The sequence below is a fragment of the Oryx dammah genome, unplaced genomic scaffold, assembly GCF_014754425.2.
Source record: "Oryx dammah isolate SB20612 unplaced genomic scaffold, SCBI_Odam_1.1 HiC_scaffold_12, whole genome shotgun sequence".
Lineage (NCBI taxonomy): Eukaryota > Metazoa > Chordata > Mammalia > Artiodactyla > Bovidae > Oryx > Oryx dammah.
In genome coordinates this window covers 70,510,922-70,528,119 of record NW_024070196.1, presented here as the reverse complement: position 1 = coordinate 70,528,119, position 17,198 = coordinate 70,510,922, and the positions used below count along the sequence as shown (strand labels likewise).

Genomic DNA, 17,198 nt, shown 5'->3' with positions numbered 1-17,198 from the left:
CCGGCGGTGCCCTGGCCCCCCCCAGCCCCCGGCTGGCTCCCGCGCCCCGGGCCTCCTGCGGGCTCCGTTTCCGCCGGCCGCGCGCCCCCCACCTGCACCCCGCTCTCTGCTGGCGGGGTCAGCCCGGGGCGGGCGGAGGGGTCCTTGATTCTCCACACCCGGTTCATTGCCTCCGGTTGAACGTGAATACTCTTGCGTTGTTGCCGAGGACATCTTTGCATTTACCGCAGTCCGGTCATGGTATGGCTTCAGTGGTTAACGCTTAAGACATCAGAGTTGGTCTCTGGGCAGCTCCCCTGCAGATAGACGACTTGGGAAAAAGAAATCAGTGTCCACATAGTTTGGGCCTGCTGAACAAAACCAAGGAAGAATCCCTGTGATCAGTCAAACGCAAGAGAATCTGGGTTTGCTGATGCCCTTGGTAATTCGCCGGCAAGCACGCGAGGACCCGAGGGAAATGACCATAAATTCGTCGTCCTGTATCGATTATGAGGGAAATGTCTTTTTGGTTTTTTTTAAGGCATCTCCAGACATTGATAATGTTTCGTAAATTGCCAGAGATGCAAGAAGCTACAGATAACGTTTGCTATCACCCCGGGAGCTGCATCTTGAGATGAAATCTCAAGAGCCTGGGGGCTTGGTAGATACAGCAGACATCAGTACCCATGGCTAGCTTCTCAAATAAAAACATCGATGAAGGGTGTACGCTGTGAGGAGAAGTGGGGTATTGGCCTGGGTAAGATTTTTTTTCCCCTGTAAAGAGATAGCTGGTCCGCTCATTTTGTTTCGTCTCCTTTCTCCTTTGGTTGATTGCACTCCAAGCAGTCTTTAAAGACTCAACTTGAGACTGCTGGAGGACGCTCTTTGCTCGTTAATTGCCTGTGCGCATTCTTGGTATGTAGGGATTTTCTTGACATTCGTTTTTAGTAAGACAGTGGATGTTGTGCCCAGGTAAAGCGTTATCACTGCGCACCTTGGCAACAGTCCAGTTACCCGAGTGTCCAGTTCCGCATCATAGCGAGTGGAAAGTGATTACAGCGGCTGCGGTTAAGGTGAGGCCTGTATCAGAGTTTCTGTTTTAAACTCAGCTTTGGAGGGGTGTGTCTGCCTTGTGCCCTCCTGAGTCGGGATGTCTCTGAGGCGGAGGCTCCGTTTACAGCTGACTCGACCCAGCTCATCTTGCGTTTCAGATGCGTCTGCGCCTGCTGCGTCGTGCCTGCCTCTTCACGACCCCGTGGGCTGTAGCTGCCAGGCTCCTCTGTCCGTGGAGTTTTCCGGGCGAGGATACTGGCGTGGGTTGCCATTTCCTCCTCCAGGGGATCTTCCCGACCCAGGGATCGAACCCCTGTCGCCTACATAGGCAAGAGGATTCGTTACCACTGGCGCCACCTAGGAAGCCCGGATTTCAGATGACTCAGATGATAATATTGCTTCGGTTCAAAGCAATTGTCAGGGTTGGGTTTCATAATGTGTAAGACCTGGTGTGCAACCATACACACATTTAGATCACGTGTCTCACTTATGCACAGTTATTATGCAGTAGAGGAGAAGTGACAAGGTGTCAGTAGGCGAGATGAATTCTCTTTGTGGCTTTGGGCAAGTCAGTTTGCCTTTCAGGGCATCCTTTCTCCATGTGTAAAGGCGGGATTTGGAGGTGGAGATGGAAAGGCTCTGCTTGAGGTGTCAGTTTTAATGTCCGGTGGCTCCTTGCCTATTTAGTCCTCTTCAGCCAGAGGTAGAACTGGGCCTTCTCACCAGTTCTGTGACATTGTGGTCCTTCCTTAAAGATTGGAGAGCTGGTGTCGTAAAGCTGGTGTGAACAAACCTGAGGCTCTTGGTCAGGCTTCAGTGTATTAACAAGCAAGGACAATATAGAGAGTTTTTTGTAAAACTAAATTTATTCAATTAAAAGGCTGTTCTTTCTAAACCTGTCATTTTCTTGATGTTAAAGCATCTTTTCTGGTATGATGGTGATAGTCAATGGTGGTGTATGGGATTGTAAATGGCAACTACAAGGTTCGTGTCCTTATCACAGTAAGATAGTTTTAGAAAAAAAGAGAACCTAGAATCTATTGTTTTGCTATTGCAGTAAGGGAGTTTAGGGAAAAGTTCCTGGGGCTTTTGGTGCTGAGAAGATTAAAATATAGATTACTATTTAAGAGTAAATAAGAGTTTACTTTGTGGGACTTCATTTATCACAATCCACAGGCTAGTAAGAAGGCTCTGTTATGTATTAAAGATACTTCTATTCTGATCACCCTTTCTACCAGGTATAAAATGTCAGGACATTTGTGGGGGTGTGTGTGTAAGCCCAGGCAGGGGAATTCCTCCTGGTGGTTGGAATTGTTAGTATTGAATAGACTGGCTGCCGAGCTAAAGAACCCCTGTGGGGGTTCGCTGTCAGCTGGGAAATCTTTCAGTATCGGGGCCCCAGTCTTTTGCTGTGAAACACCATGACCCTCAGGAAATTAGGCTATGCTGATGGGAGAAGTGGCTGGCTTCATCTGTTTTAAAGTGGATGTGTAACAGATGACCGTTGTGTCCATGAAATCTTAAAAATTTTTAAAGATTTAAAAACTCCTAACAGATTTAGAGTTATTGTAAATTTCTTTTTGTACTTATAAAACTGCAGTGTATAATGTGTATCAGACATGCATTTTTAAAGTGTCGCAAAATATTATAATCTCTAGTTCTTGAAATACTCATTTTCGCCTTGGAGGACGGACTGCTCTCACTCACCTCTTGGGTGCTCCAGTTTCGGAGGAGAACACGGTAACTCTGTAAAGGACATTTGTCCACAAGAAAAGAGGGCAGATGTGTTTTTCCTGACCTTTCCTCACATCCTCATTGCTGTCCTGTCTTTATTTTTTTGGTTAAATCCTCAGGTTTGCTCCTGCCTGTCTTTCTAAAATGTTAATCTGCTCAGAGTTACTGCCCCTCCCCGGCACAACTTAAAATCCTTCAATGCCACCCCCCCCCCCCACCCCCGCTGGTACAATCAGATCTGTCTGTCGCTTGGTGTCACTAACCACGCTCCCCCTCTGCCCCTGCCTCTCTTTAGCCTTGTTGAGCTCTTGGTCCCTAAGCTCTCGCCATCTCCTGCTGGAACGCTCTTCTTTCACCTCGTCCTGCAAAACTCAGCTCAGAGCCCCTGGCCCTGTCTCCCGAAGGCCGGTCCAGCCCCCTCGCCTTAGGGTTTGGCCCCTGGTGTCTGACGCCGAGCAGGGTGCAGAGACCCTCAGGCCCGGCCCCTCCAGAGGTCCACTGGCCTTGCCAGCCCTGCGACACCTCCCAGCCACGCATGCCAAGTTGCAGAGCCCGTTTAACTGCGTCTTAGTGTCTCCTTCGAATCCAGCTTCTTGATGGAGGAGACTCCGTGACGTCTGTTTCACCAGCAGAAGCGAGGCAGGCATGGTCTTCACTCGCGGCCTGTTGTCTCCTTTCCCCTCCTTGTGCGCCTTCTGCCTTGTGATTCTTTAAAATCCGATGTTATTGAATGGTAACATTTTAAGAAATGAAGATATCAAATTTCAGGTTTGTCTTTTGTGCATATAGTCCAGGGAAAACGGGAATGTTAAAGGGGAAGAAGTACTGTGTCTCTTAAAAAACAAACAAAACTAAAACCCATATTGCACTTTTCAAAAGAACTGAGTTTATACAAAGAAAAGAGAAATCCTGATTAAGTTTAGAAAACAGGCAAAGAAGCTGGCAGCAGGGTTAGAACTTGTCAAGAAATCCGTGTTAAAAATGAAAGTTGCCCCTGTCTTCCTCTCTCCCTTCTCGTGTTCTTGGAGAAAGTCCCAACTCAGCCACTTTCCCGGGACACCTTGTCCCCCAGGAAGTCCTGAGGCAGTTTGTTAAAGCTGCTTTTCTCCACGGCAGTCACAACTGGACTCCTTTCTCCCATGAGGGACCCCTTTTCTCCCACGAAGGAGACGCCAGCGTCCGGAGTCCCCCTCCTTTCTTTCCCTGGAAGCGTCTCCCGGTCACAGCTTGTTGTGCTCACCAGGCCCAAGAGTTCTTGAGCAGGAGATACTGAGTTTTCTCCTTGCATACTTTTTTTAAAAACAAAACAAACAAAACCTTGATGGGTTTGTCTCAGTCTTTCCCTGGCCTCACAGCTTGCCAGAGCTTCGTTCCCCGACCACAGATTAGACCTGGGCCCCCGGCAGTAAAAGCACCCAGTCCCAACCACTGGACGCCAGGCGGTCCCATGGCTCAGATCAGTCTTCACTCTTCCATCCCAGCCTCTTGCTCTTCTCTCTCTCTGAGTCTTCCGTCCCGGCCTCTTGCTCTTCTCTCTCTCTGCGTCTTCCGTCCTGGCCTCTTGCTATTCTCTCTCTCTGAGTCTTCCGTCCCGGTCTCTTGCTCTTCTCTCTCTCTCTGAGTCTTCCGTCCCGGTCTCTTGCTCTTCTCTCTCTCTGAGTCTTCCGTCCCGGCCTCTTGCTCTTCTCTCTCTGGCCTCGGCACTTTCTGCAGACCCCATCAGGCCATCACGCTTACTCAGCTGCACTTCGTCTCTCGTGTTGCACATTCTCTGCTGGACTCTTCAACCCTGCTTCCTTCATTTTCATTTTTTTTTGGTCGCACTGCGAGGTTTGCAGGCTTAGTTCCCCAGCCGAGGGTGGAACCTGCACCCCCTGCATTGGAAGCTCAGACTCATAACCACTGGACCACCAGGGCGGTGCCTGGTTGATTCCGCTTTTGGCTGTTACGGATAGTGCTGCTGTGACCCTCCATGTACAGAGTTTTGTGTGGACAGGTGTATTCTCTTAGGAGTGGGATCGCTGGGTCATGTCGTAGCAACGTTAAGCCTTAGGCGTTATCACCAACTCTTCCCCACAGCAGCTCCATTTCACAGCCCCTCCAGTCCCCTGTCTCGTTCTGAGTTCTCCACTTCCTAATCGGTGTATGGGTGTTCAGGGGGTACTTTTAAAAACACGGGACATTTTTGTTCCTTCTGCTTTTTGTTTTTCTCACTCACTTGATACTTCTGGAAAGTCTATTAATGGCTCGTACCATCCTGACGCATTATGAGGAATGGCTTCGTAGTATTGGTAATATTCCGTAGTATTCACTCAGCTCAGCAGATAGTGAGAGGCTGTTCGGTGTCAGGCACCGATTTAGGTTCGGAGGCGATGAAACACGATGCCCTGTGCTCTTAGAGTTCACCTTCCGGCAGGGCTGGGGGGAAGCATCAAGAGATAAACGGGCAGCGTAGCCCAGGGTTTTACCAGGGCAGGCTGAGTCGGTGGCAGCTTTCTGAGGAGCGCCTGTGAGCTACCAAGGCTAGACGGCCCTAGATGTTGTTGCACGTTACTTTAAGGAGAAGGTAGAAACATTTCCGTAAAATAAAAACTAGAAAATAAATAAAAGACCCAACTGGTTAACGTGGCTGAAGAGTTCTGGGAGATCAACTGATCTGAGGCCCGTTGGCCGGTGTAGGGGTCCTTGGTGACCGAGATAGCACATTTATGAATTGCATCCAAGTCCTCGTACTCCAATACTTTGGCCACCTGATGTGAAGAGCTGACTCACTGGAAAAGACCCTGATGCGGGAAGGATTGAAGGCAGGAGAAGGGGACGATAGAGGATGAGATGGTTGGATGGCATCACCGACTCAGTGGCCTTGAGTTTGAGTAGGCTCCAGGAGTTGGTGATGGACAGGGAGGCCTGGCGGGCTGCAGTCCATGGGGTCGCAAAGAGTCGGACGTGACTGACCCACTGGACTGAGCCTCTTACCCTGGTGCCGAGTAACAGACGGCCCTCCGCAACGGCCAGGTGAAGGTGTGGGGCACTTTCTGAAGGGGCCGCTGAGAGGACTTTGGGGGACGAGGCAGAACTTCACACCCCAGTCTTGTTTTCTTCCTGAACTTTCTGTATTTACTATGTGGCCCTTTGAATTGTTGAGGTTGTCCCTCCAGTAAAGCCTCCTCTAAATTACTCACGGTGAAGCCTAGGAAAACAGCTTGGACGGCTGAAATGGTTAGGCCTGGAGGGCGTCCCCTCTGGTGAGGGCAGGTTGGTGTTGATATGCAGCCTAGCTGGGCTTTCACGCATCCTTCTCTGTTGGCTCTGGGGCTTACGCAGTTAAACGCTTTGGTTCTGATTTTGTTTTTTTTATTTGACTTTGAAATGAAGTTAGAAATGCCCCTTTAGATGCAGAGTTACTCACCCTTCATGTTGCCCATCCAGGTAACAGGCCAGCTCCATCATCGTGGGGCGCTGGTCGTCTATGAATAATCAGAATGTCACCCTAATGAATAAAATACTATCCCGCAGAAGTTTCTGGGGGCAGTTCAGTTACTAATGTGCCTTATATTTTGAAAAAGCAACAAAACAAAGCACGGGCTGCAAGCTTATGTTGAAGTAGTGTTTCTGAGGGTCTGGTGTGATATAAATGCCAGCCTGGGTGCTGTCTGGCTGTGCAGGGGCCCCTCCTCCCCACCCCAGCACACACGTGCTTAGTGGGGTTGGGTTCCAGCACTGTTTACAAGACTAGTTTAATTCATAAGATTTATGAGGTTTAGGTAATTAGTACGTGGAATCTAGTGAGCCTCCATGGCAGCGTGGTTGAAAAACCATACATTTCGCCTGTACCTTTCATTACATAGGGTCCTCTCGCAGCACATTTTAAAGTAGTTAGCACGACTGTTATTTTCCTTATTTTATAAATGAGGAAGCGAGGTTGAGAATACAGAGTTCACCAGGGGCCACGCGCGACTTTGAGCCCAGGTTTCCGTGTTCTTTCCACTGGAATCTGCTGCTCAGCTGGAACGCTCTGCCCTGCGGTTGAAGGAGCCGCAGTGCCCTCCGGCCTGGAGAACAGAGGGTGGGGCTGGGCATTGTTCCTCGTGCGGTTGGCCTGTTTGAAGAGCCTTTGCGTGGAAAGAGCACTGGGTTGATTTTGTGTTGTTTTGGCAGGTCCCCTAGTAAAGGACAGTCACCGTCGCCCTGACGTTCAGCTCCACGTGTGAGAACCTGCCCGAGAACTGAAGGGGCGCCTGGTGACCAAAGCCGCCGGGTGTGGCAGGACGGCGGGCGGGGGGCCGACCGCGGTGCCCCCCGGCCTCGCCCGCCTCGTGCCTCTCCTCCCTGCAGCCCCTCAGCGGCAAGCTTTCAGGACGGGACGGCCCCGATAGTCGTTCACGACGACTGGGATCCATTTTTCTCACATTGGCCGTCTGTCTTCACGCCTTCCATGTTTCAAATAAAGTGGCAGTCAGATATGAATTTGGAATTTGTCATTTTTTTCTCCAGTGCTGTTTCTGTAGGGATTTTTTTTTTTAAGCTGGAAATAAAAATTGAAGGCGGGGGATCCGTTGTGTGAGAGTCTGCTGAGCGGCTAACGAGGGGTTTCCTTTCTCCCCCAGGGTTCGGCGCCCTCCGAGCTGACCCCTCAAGGCCCCGGTGCTGGCCCAGTCCTCGGCGCACGTGGTGGCCCGTTGCGTAGGCGCTGTGCTTGTCCGGCCCAGGCGTCGCGCAGGTGCGGGGAGGGTGGTCCGCCGCGGCCGCGTCTCTATCGAGGCCAGAGAGTGGCTTCTGAGAAGGCTCCCCGTCCCTGAACTGCTTTGCCGGTGAAGCTTCAGAGCGTGGTGAGGTCGGGGGAAAGGCCTGTCGCCTCTCAAGCCTTCTGCACAGCACTTCCTGCTTTGTCTTTCGTCTGCCTCGTTGTCGGGAGCCTGGAGCTTAGACATGTTTGCCCTGCTGCGTCGTCAGAAGTAAACCGGGGACGTTTCAGGTGACTGAGGCTGGACGGGGTGGACGGGTGCCTGCCCTGAACAGGAGGTTCCCTCAGGAAACAGGCCAGTGAGAAAGAGCCCGGCGAGCTCCCCTGGGAAAGGTCCCTGTGACACTCACGAAAGCCGGCGAGGTTCCCCCACTGTCCCCTGGGGCCCCGAGAGCGGGAGCGCGGTGCCCATCCGAGGCTCTCGCTAACCCAGCTTCGTGCGGGAAGCCCCCGTTCACCTGGTGTCTGCTGGTGACCTCCCGGCCCGGCCCCGCGCGAGTGGGAGCCTTTGCTGAGCGGAGGGCCCGGCCGTGCGGTTGCCATAGGGGCCTCGCTGATTATTCGCTGCCTGGGAATCTGTTGCTGGATAACTTTCACTCACTAGTGCTCTTCCTGCCTCCTGGACCTTTTGAAGTTTGAAAACGGCTGTTTGGAAAGAGGAAGTAAGAAGTCAGGATGAGGGAATTCGCCTCTGCGGGGCAGGGAGGAAGTCGGTGCAGCTCACCCTTTGGTGGGACTCGGGGCCTCCACCCGGAGGTGTGAGAACTGACTCCTGGACGTGCGTGGTGTGTCCAGAGTCGTGTCGCTGGTGCCTGGTGGAGCTGGCACTCGGACCCAGGCTCTCTCCCCTGGTGCACGCTCTCTCGTGCGTTCTGAAGTCCTTAGAAGGGATGGTTGTTTTTTAAAGCTGAAATAGTTAAATTACTCATTTACAGTAAATCAGGTTAGATAGGCAACGTTCCCAGAGATAGGATTTAGTCCTTTGGGGGAAATGTTTTGAATCTAAGAAATAGTTTCGGAGGAATAGAATCCAAAGACCCTCCATCGACTTGAGTTTGGGCTGAGGTGCTGCGCCCTTTGTAGGGATGTCTCCTGTCCCTGGTATCTGTCACTAGTAGCCCAGAGTCTGCTAAATCAGGTAACATTGTCCTCAAGTTTTACTTGTTAAGAATTAGAATGAAGTATTAGGAGGAAATGTTGATTTCACATGTTCTGTTTTCTTGAAACACGATTGGTCGTGTCGTTTTGAATTTCTGATACGTGATTGAGTTTGGTGTTTGGGTGTGTAGTCATTTCTCAGGCAGTAAAGACAAACAGCGTGATCCTCAGTTGGCAACAGCGGTCGGTGTGATTGAGGTCCATGGTGCGTCTCAGCGTTTCACGAGGAAGTATGCACCGTGACATTTGGATCTCAGAAGGAAGTGCTTGCCTCGGCTCTCCTCTTTCCCTCTTGCACCCTCATCCTGCCGCTGAGAGCGCCCTAGCAGAGTCCTTCACGCGCTTGCAGGACGTGGTGACAGGCCTCGCCCTCTGTCACGGGTCTGGAGGGCGCTTCCAGGATTTCCTCTGACACGCAGGTCCTTCCAGCGGCGGATCGGGCCGCTCAGGTCCTGGCTTCAACTCCACCTCTCGGATATTCGGCTCCCCTCTCTCTGTGGCCCTGGCCCTGCCTCGCCTCGTATGTGGGGCCGGGAGAAGCCTGCCCGTGTGCCCTCGTGTTGACAGTGCGGGAAGGTGTGCCTTCCTGCCATCCGGGGCCTCTGAGCCGCGCCTGTCCTCGGAGACTGCTTCCAAGGCGGGGGGCCTTCTTACCCGGGGGACCCTGGACTTGGGGGAGTGACGGGCCAGTGGGGGCGCTGTGCGAAGTGGGCGCCGGGCGCAGCCCCGGGCCAGCTTTCAAAGCTTGGAGGGGCCCCGGCGCGTGGCCTCGGACTCTGGGTCCGGAGCTCTGCGGAGGCCTGGCTGACGGCGCCTCCCCACCCTGCTGGCGAGCCTGTGTGCCAGGTGAGCTCCAGGACACCGGCTGCACGTCCACCGCGGGTGAGAGCGAATGCTTCTAGTCCAGGTGCGTCGCCAAGGCTGCCGGCCGGCGTGCGGCGAGGCTGCTGTGGTCCCAGTGCCGCAGGACGGGCCCAGGGCAGGGGTGCAGCGCGGCTGCCAGGCAGCGTGGCCGCGGGCGGGAGTGGGCACGCCCTGCGCTGAGAGGCGGCTGGGGCGGAGATGGGGGTGCCAGGCTGTGCTGCCCTCCTAGGGTAGACGTTGGAAGAGGCTGCAGGAGGGGTGGGCACCGCCTGTCCTGGGGGCTGGAACCCGTCGCCCCTGGGGTTTGGCGTCTCGCCGCGCCTGAGACTCAGGAGGGTGGCCCGTCGTGCGGAGCCTGGGCGGCCGGCTGTGGGAGCCTCCGGTCTGCTCGCCTCCCGGGGTGACCTGGGGGGTGACCTGCTGTGTGTGGAATCCCCGGCACAGCGCCCCGCAGGCAGGGGGCCCTCAGGGTTTAGTCCCCCGCCTTCCTTCTCGCCGGTGAGCTGTCGGGAGACTGGACCTAGTGGCTTTTCACCGTCCGTCTGGGGCCGTGGGTCTGCCCGGCAGCGAGCAAGGAGACCACAGGAGGCGCAGGTCAGCGCGAGCGCCTGCGGCTCCTCGCGTCTCGTTCTGGGAGATCAGGGAGAACTGCCTCCGAGCGGCTGTCCTTTCCCAGAAAACGTGGTTGGAAATCAGGGGTGTAACTGGCCTGTGTCACAGCTGTTCCTGTCCTTCCAGCCAGCTCTGTCGGGTTGGCTCTCTCAGCTCAACAGGCCGTCTGTGCAGGTGAGACCCGGGTTTAAACCAGGCTTTTCGTGCCAAAGTTTTTCAGCCTTGATGCTGTTGATTTTGGGGGCGAGGAGTGTCCTTGAATTGTAGGATGTTCAGCAGCATCCCAGCTGTGACAACCGACGTCTCCTGACAGTGCCGAGTGTCCCCTGGAGGGCGTGGTGACCACTGCCTTATCCTCCGTGGACAAAGAGAGAAGTGATCCTTTCAGGTTTCTACGAATTTTCATCTTATCTAATCAGCGAAACACTCACTGAAAAAAGATCTCATTTTATTAAACTGAACTCAAGTTCTAATCTATGTTAACTTAATTTGGAAAGACTTTTTTGTGCCATTGGCAAAATATTTCTCAAATCTAAAATTTTTAGCTTTTTAAAAAGGGATTTATTATATTGTTGCTGCCGCTGCTGCTAAGTTGCTTCAGTCGTGTCCGACTCTGTGCGACCCCATAGACGGCAGCCCACCAGTCTCCCCTGTCCCTGGGATTCTCCAGGCAAGAACACTGGAGTGGGTTGCCATTTCCTTCTCCAATGCATGAAAGTGAAAAGTGAAAGTGAAGTCGCTCAGTCATGTCCGACTCTTTGCGACCCCATGAACTGCAGCCTACCAGGCTCCTCTGTCCATGGGATTTTCCAGGCAAGAGTACTATTGTTATATTTGAATAATTAGCGAATTACAAAAAATGTTTCTTTCTGTATTTCAGAGTTTAAAATGTTCAAATATAATGAATTGGTATTTTTAATTAAAAGTATGGCCTAAAGTTAATTTTATGAATACAGTATTGTGCAATTTTGTAACTGCCTGCCAAAAATCTGAGCATAAAGACATGGTTTGAAAGGATCATGAATAAACATTTTCTTTTTGTAAATATTCAGAAACCTTGGCTGAGCAGGGAAAGGAGACTCAAATTTTCTTGCATTCTGGGAGTTTGAACTTTGGGAACTGATTTGTTTTGGACTAAATCTGGAGAAATCATTTGTGTACTATAGCCAGAAATTCTTTTAGGCTGTCTTTTTCCAGCCTTGTCACTTATCTGGAATGTTAAGTATTGGCAGTAGTTTAACGGTCTTTTAGCAGCTTATATTAAAAAAAGAGAAGGTCTCCAGAAATGGATCTGAAGAGGTCTTAGTATATGATTAGGGTTTGTTTCTGTTTTTGTTACTCTTTGCAGAGCAGTAAGAAGAAGACTTACAGTTTTAAGTTTGAAAAAATGCAGGGAGCTTCTAGTTGTTTCCAGATATTCCCTTGTGTTAAACCCTGCAGAATAACGGAAATCGTGAATTAGTATGAGTGACTTTTTCTGTGGCCAGAGCAGAGAGAGACAGACGTGCACGTTTGGGTTTTTGTTGCTGGAAGTTGGCGCCTTTCCCTCGTGTCCTGTCAGCAGTTGGAGTTTAGTGACGAGCTCAGACTCAGGGCGACTGCTTCCCTAGCACTCCGGCCTCAGTCTCTTCTCTTCCAGGCACGCAGGGTGGCTTCTGATCACATGTGCTGGTCTGGGCAGCACAGCCCTGCCCCGGCAGCCTGCCTGGGCTTTAAACAGCAAGACCAACAGAGCGTCTCCCCCACCTCATTGCTGTCTGACTGTCTGCCCTTCACAAAGCTGCATTTTTGAAATGTTCTTCATCCTTGTCTCCTACTCAGCCTTTTATTCCGTTCCAGTGACATCTGACTTCTCTCCAGCCTTCCCCGTGGAGCGGTGTGGGCCCTGCTCGCCGTTGCCCCCTCCTGGTTGACTCCAGCGTCCACTCGGGCACGTGGCCCTGTGGATTTGCCCCCCAGACCCCTCCCCGCCAGCGTGGCCAGGCAGAGGAGGTGGCTCTGAGGGGCAGGGGTGGAAAAGGGAGGGGGGCTGCTTTTCGTCCCCCTTCCTCTGTGGCCGGGAGGGCGTTTGGAGGGGAGCGCACACGTGGTGAGCGGTGGAGGTGGAGGAGAGGCCCGTCGGAGGGCCACCTTTCCGTGGGGCCGGAGTCTGCGTCACTGGTTTCTGGGAGCAGGGAGATCGCCAGCTAAACGCGCACATCGGTCGATGGCCACACCCTAATTGTAGGCAGGCAGTGAAATCTGCCCTAAAAATGAGGAAGCTGCATTTTCTCTATCCTTCCCCGTCGCTCTCCCCACTGCCAATCATGGTTGGTTCTCTTTGTGAGCCTTTTAAATGTTTATTTTTATTATAACATGGAGTTGCAAAGAGTTGGAATGACTGAAGCGACCGAGCGGCAGCAACGTAAGCTTTTAAAAATCGTGGGTCGCGATACTGTACACCTGTAGTTTATGCAACGTTCGCGCTAAGCCGCTTCAGTCGTGTCTGCCTCTGTGACCCCGTGGACTGCAGCCCGCCAGGCTCGTCTGTCCATGGGACTCCCAGGCAGGAACACGAGTGGGCTGCCGTTTCCTCCTCCAGGCAGGTTCTTTACCACTTAGCGCCACCTGGGAGGCCAAGCTTATGGAACAGTGAGCGGCAACTTTTGCTTCCATTAAAAATGGACTTGAAGGAACGTCCCTGGTGGCTCAGTGGGCCAAAATCCACCCAGCAGTGCAGGGGACACGGGTTTGATCCCTGGTCTGAGAAGATCCCACGCGCCGTGGAACAGCCAAGCCTGCACGACATGCCCGCGCTCCAGCACTGCTGAGCCTGTGGCCTTGGCTACCGAAGCCTTGGGGTCGTACTCACTGGACTACGGGGAAGTCCCTCCAAGTCTGCTTTTTTGTTTGTTTGTTTTTAATGTACATCTTTCCAGGTACTTTCTAGCTGTGTGTTAGAATTCACAGAAAGATTTAAACACGTACATGTTGAGGAATTCAGAATAGGAAGTCTGTTGCATTATGATGTATTTGATTAAAACATTTCTAATTGAAGTTCTTTTCAGCATTTTGTTTGATTTTGTAGTACTCATGATTCTATCAATTGGTTATTTGTTTTGATATATTTAGCAACATTTGCTCATAGGCTTCAATTTAGTTTGCTAAATTTCCGTTTTCCCTTGACAGTGATTCCCTCTCAGTGTTTTAAGTCTCTTTTCTTAATTTAAAATGGTAACATCCTTACATTTTGAATGTGGAGTTTGTGAATTAAGAGAGAGAGATATATTTAGATGGCTTGGATTGAAACCTTGTTTCAAATTTTAGTGGAGTGTTACCAATGTATAACATAAAAACACCATAGCTAATACCAAACACCATAATTTAAACACCAAAGCAGTTTCCTTTTTTTTTTTCAGTGGTTTGATTCCTGGTTCTGAGAGTATGAGTTATGAGATAGAAGGTTTGAATTTCTGTTGCCCCTAATACATCCTCCTGGCCTTATCAACAAGGTCCCCAGAGTCAGCATGACTTTCTCAGGGCTGTGCAGGCGGGTCTGGGGCCTCAGTCCCCGTCTCCTGATTACCCTTCCAGGGAACCCCCCAACCCCCGCCCGTACTTTCAGTGTTTCCTGATATGTAATTTTCAGTGGGAAAGAACCAGAAGCAAGTGTTGTTTGTTGACATCTCTGTGCCACAGTGTATAATTTAATGAAGTAGTGAGTAAAAATAATCTTTCGTCATTCCTGATGAAGGGTTTCTGTGACAGAGAGTCCTTTGAGTTGCTGCTTTTGTTTTAATAAGGCATTAGTCATACTTGGGGCAGGCAGTGTGTTGTTATAAATTATGACAGCTCACAGTTGTGCCATCTTTGCTGTGGGCCACCCTGCTAAGTACTGGGGGTTCATTATTTCATTTAATCCTCCCCAAATCCTTATCAGGTGGGTAGTATTATTACCATCCCATTTTATAGATGAGACTGAGATTTCAGAGAGGCTGACTTGCCTGCCTCAGGATACAGATTTGATCAGACACCGCAGGTGGGGCAGTCTCCCAGTGGTGGTGGTTTGGTCACTAAGGCATGTCCGACTCTTGTGAGCCCATGGACAGGAGCCCTTCAGGCAGGAATACTGGAGTGGGTTGCCATTTCCTTCTCCAAGGGGTCTTCCCGACCCAGGGATCGAACCTGCATCTCCTGTGTCCTGTATTGCAGGCAGATTCTTTACCAACTGAACCATCAGGAAAGTCTCCCAATGCTGTTTTCTTTAAATGACACAGTGGATTTAAAAAATGACCTGTTTTAGGGACTGCCTGGCGGTTCAGCGGTCAGGACTCCATTCTTCTACTGCTGGGAGCATGGGTTCGATCCCTTGTCCGGGAACTAGGAAGCTGCGAGCCTGGAGCCTCGAAGTGTGTCCTAAATAAATAAATCAATACAAACTATCAATTAAGTAAAAGTTCCGTCTTTCTTTACTGAGCCAGGCGGCATGTGAGGTCTTAGTTCCCCCAGCCAAGCACCGACCAGGCCCCCTGCAGTGAAAGTGCAGAGTCTCAGGCACCGGCAAACAGGGAGGGCCCCACGGCTCCATTTAAATAGTTGCAGATACCGGGGCACTGAGTGTAACGGGGGAGAGAGGTTCTGTCTGGAGGGGACTGGGCGGTGCACAGAGCCCTTCAAAGGAAGAGGCGGTGAGGGGTCAGGATCCTGGCGCAGCTCCTCCCCGCGGGAGGCTGGCTGGCCAGCTCGGTGCTGCTCGCCAGGGATGGCCTCAAAGAGCCCTCATGGTTCCCAGGACAGTCCTCTCAGGGAGGAGCCTTCCTGATGCAGGGCAGTGACAGTTAAGGTAAATTCTTCCGGTCCTTTTGGCATTATTTCTGAAACTTGGTTACTGTGTTTTCTATGGGTGGACGGTTGGGGAGGGTGGAGTTTCTGAATCACTGAGAAAAATTGCCATCGCCAGTCCTGGGTTCTTGCTACACTTTTCTGACCTTTGAGCCCTGGTGAAATAACTTCTAGAACAACTATGGTGGGATTTTTGTTTTCTTCCTTGGTCTGCACGAGTTATTTTGTATAGTAACTCTGTAAATTGGGTTTATCAACTCTTCTTTGTAGGAAAGGAAGCAGCCTGAGTGTGAGCCCCACTGGAAGCCTAGTGCTGTGTGCTGTTTTGAGGCCCGAGCTTGGGGGTGTGGGGTCTGTGATTCATCCCCTGCCCTCACCACTGTTTTGGTCTCTACCTGTGACATCGTCATCAGTTGCGAGAATTTTATTAAATTAGAAGGATTTTGGAGTCAGGAGGTAACCGTCGAGATTCCTTAAAATTTAGCCTCCTTTTATTTTAGGTGAGGATCCTGATTGGACAAATAACTTAGATTGAAAACAGCACTTTTTACAGGGAGAACTCATGTGTTTCAAGTCAAAGTCAGAATTTCAGAACATCTCCAAGGCTGGACCTTCAGCTGAGTGTGACCAGATGGTAGTTTTAACAGGTGCAGGTGTGAGTCTCTTTTGGAATGTGAGTGACGCAGCCATGGAAAGGACGGTGCGGCGTTTACTGCTCACTTCCTTCAGTGTGTCTGTGTGTCTGCAAATATTCATGCTAAAATGTTATCGGTGGGGGGAGAAAGGAAAGCAGCTTGGCAGGAGTGTGTGTGCAGGGCCTTGTAGTGTTGGTGGCTGTGAACTGAGCCTGAGCCTCTGGTGGCTCCTGGCCACGTGGGGCTTTTTCTTATGTTAAGCGAGGCCCCGTCTGGAAGGGGGAGGTGGGAGCAGGCCAGGCTCTGCTTGCAGGCTGGGTCCTCCAGCGTCTGGGAGGTAGGTGTGCAGCCCGTGAGGGGAGTGCATGCTGGCCTTCAGGTCCGGGCAAGCCGTGGGTTGAGGGCGCTTCTGAGCGTGGAGCTTGCTCCGGGGGCAGCGAGGCCCTTCCAGACCCTCTCCCCGAGCCCCTCTGTGCGCCCTAGGCCTGCCCTGCACGGCCCCAGGTTTCCCTGTAGGAAGGACCCCAGTCATGGCGGTGCCGCCTTCAGCCCTCAGCCCTCTTCCCTGTTCTGAGCAGACTCAGGTCTGCGGGAGCCTGTGCGGTCGCCACCTCTGCCCTGAGCCTCCCCCCCTGCTCCCGCCTCAGCCTGCACACGTGCAGTTCAGTTCCGTCGCTCAGTCGTGTCCGACTCTCTGCGACCCCATGAATCGCAGCTCGCCAGGCCTCCCTGTCCATCACCATCTCCCAGAGTTCACTCAGACTCACGTCCATCAAGTCCGTGATGCCATCCAGCCATCTCATCCTCTGTCGTCCCCTTCTCCTCCTGCCCCCAATCCCTCCCAGCATCAGAGTCTTTTCCAATGAGTGAACTCTTCGCATGAGGTGGCCAAAGTACTGGAGTTTCAGCTTTAGCATCATTTCTTCCAAAGAACACCCCAGGGCTGATCTCCTTCAGAATGGACTGGTTGGATCTCCTTGCAGTCCAAGGGACTCTCAAGAGTCTTCTCCAACACCACAAGTCAAAAGCATCAATTCTTCGGCACTCAGCCTTCTTCACAGTCCAACTCTCACATCCATACATGACCACAGGAAAAACCATAGCCTTGACTAGATGGACCTTAGTCGGCAAAGTAATGTCTCTGCTTTTGAATATGCTATCTAGGTAGGTCATAACTTTTTCTTCCAAGGAATAAGCGTCTTTTAATTTCATGGCTGCAATCACCATCTGCAGTGATTCTGGAGCCCAAAAAAGTAAAGTCTGACACTGTTTCCACTGTTTCCCCATCTATTTCCCATGAAGTCATGGGACCGGATGCCATGATCTTCGTTTTCTGAATGTTGAGCTTTAGGCCAACTTTTTTGCTCTCCTCTTTCACTTTCATCAAGAGGCTTTTATTTCCTCTTCACTTTCTGCCATAAGGGTGGTGGCATCTGCATATCTGAGGTTATTGATATTTCTCCCGACGATCTTGATTCCAGCATGTGTTTCTTCCACTCCAGCGTTTCTCATGATGTACTCTGCATAGAAGTTAAATAAGCAGGGTGACAATAGACAGCCTTGACGTACTCCTTTTCCTATTTGGAACCAGTCTGTTG

At 51.5% G+C, this 17,198-nt stretch overlaps 1 protein-coding gene across 2 annotated transcripts in view; it reads left to right on the top strand.

Moving 5' to 3' along the window:
- Nucleotides 1-92: 92 nt before the first annotated feature.
- The window catches only part of SPECC1L (sperm antigen with calponin homology and coiled-coil domains 1 like), an 84,796-nt gene continuing 67,690 nt past the window's right edge, over nt 93-17,198 (top strand). For both annotated transcript variants that reach the window (XM_040251200.1, XM_040251199.1), the window contains exon 1: nt 93-736. The gene's annotated coding sequence lies outside the window, so the exon portion shown is untranslated. The remainder of the gene's footprint in view (nt 737-17,198) is intronic.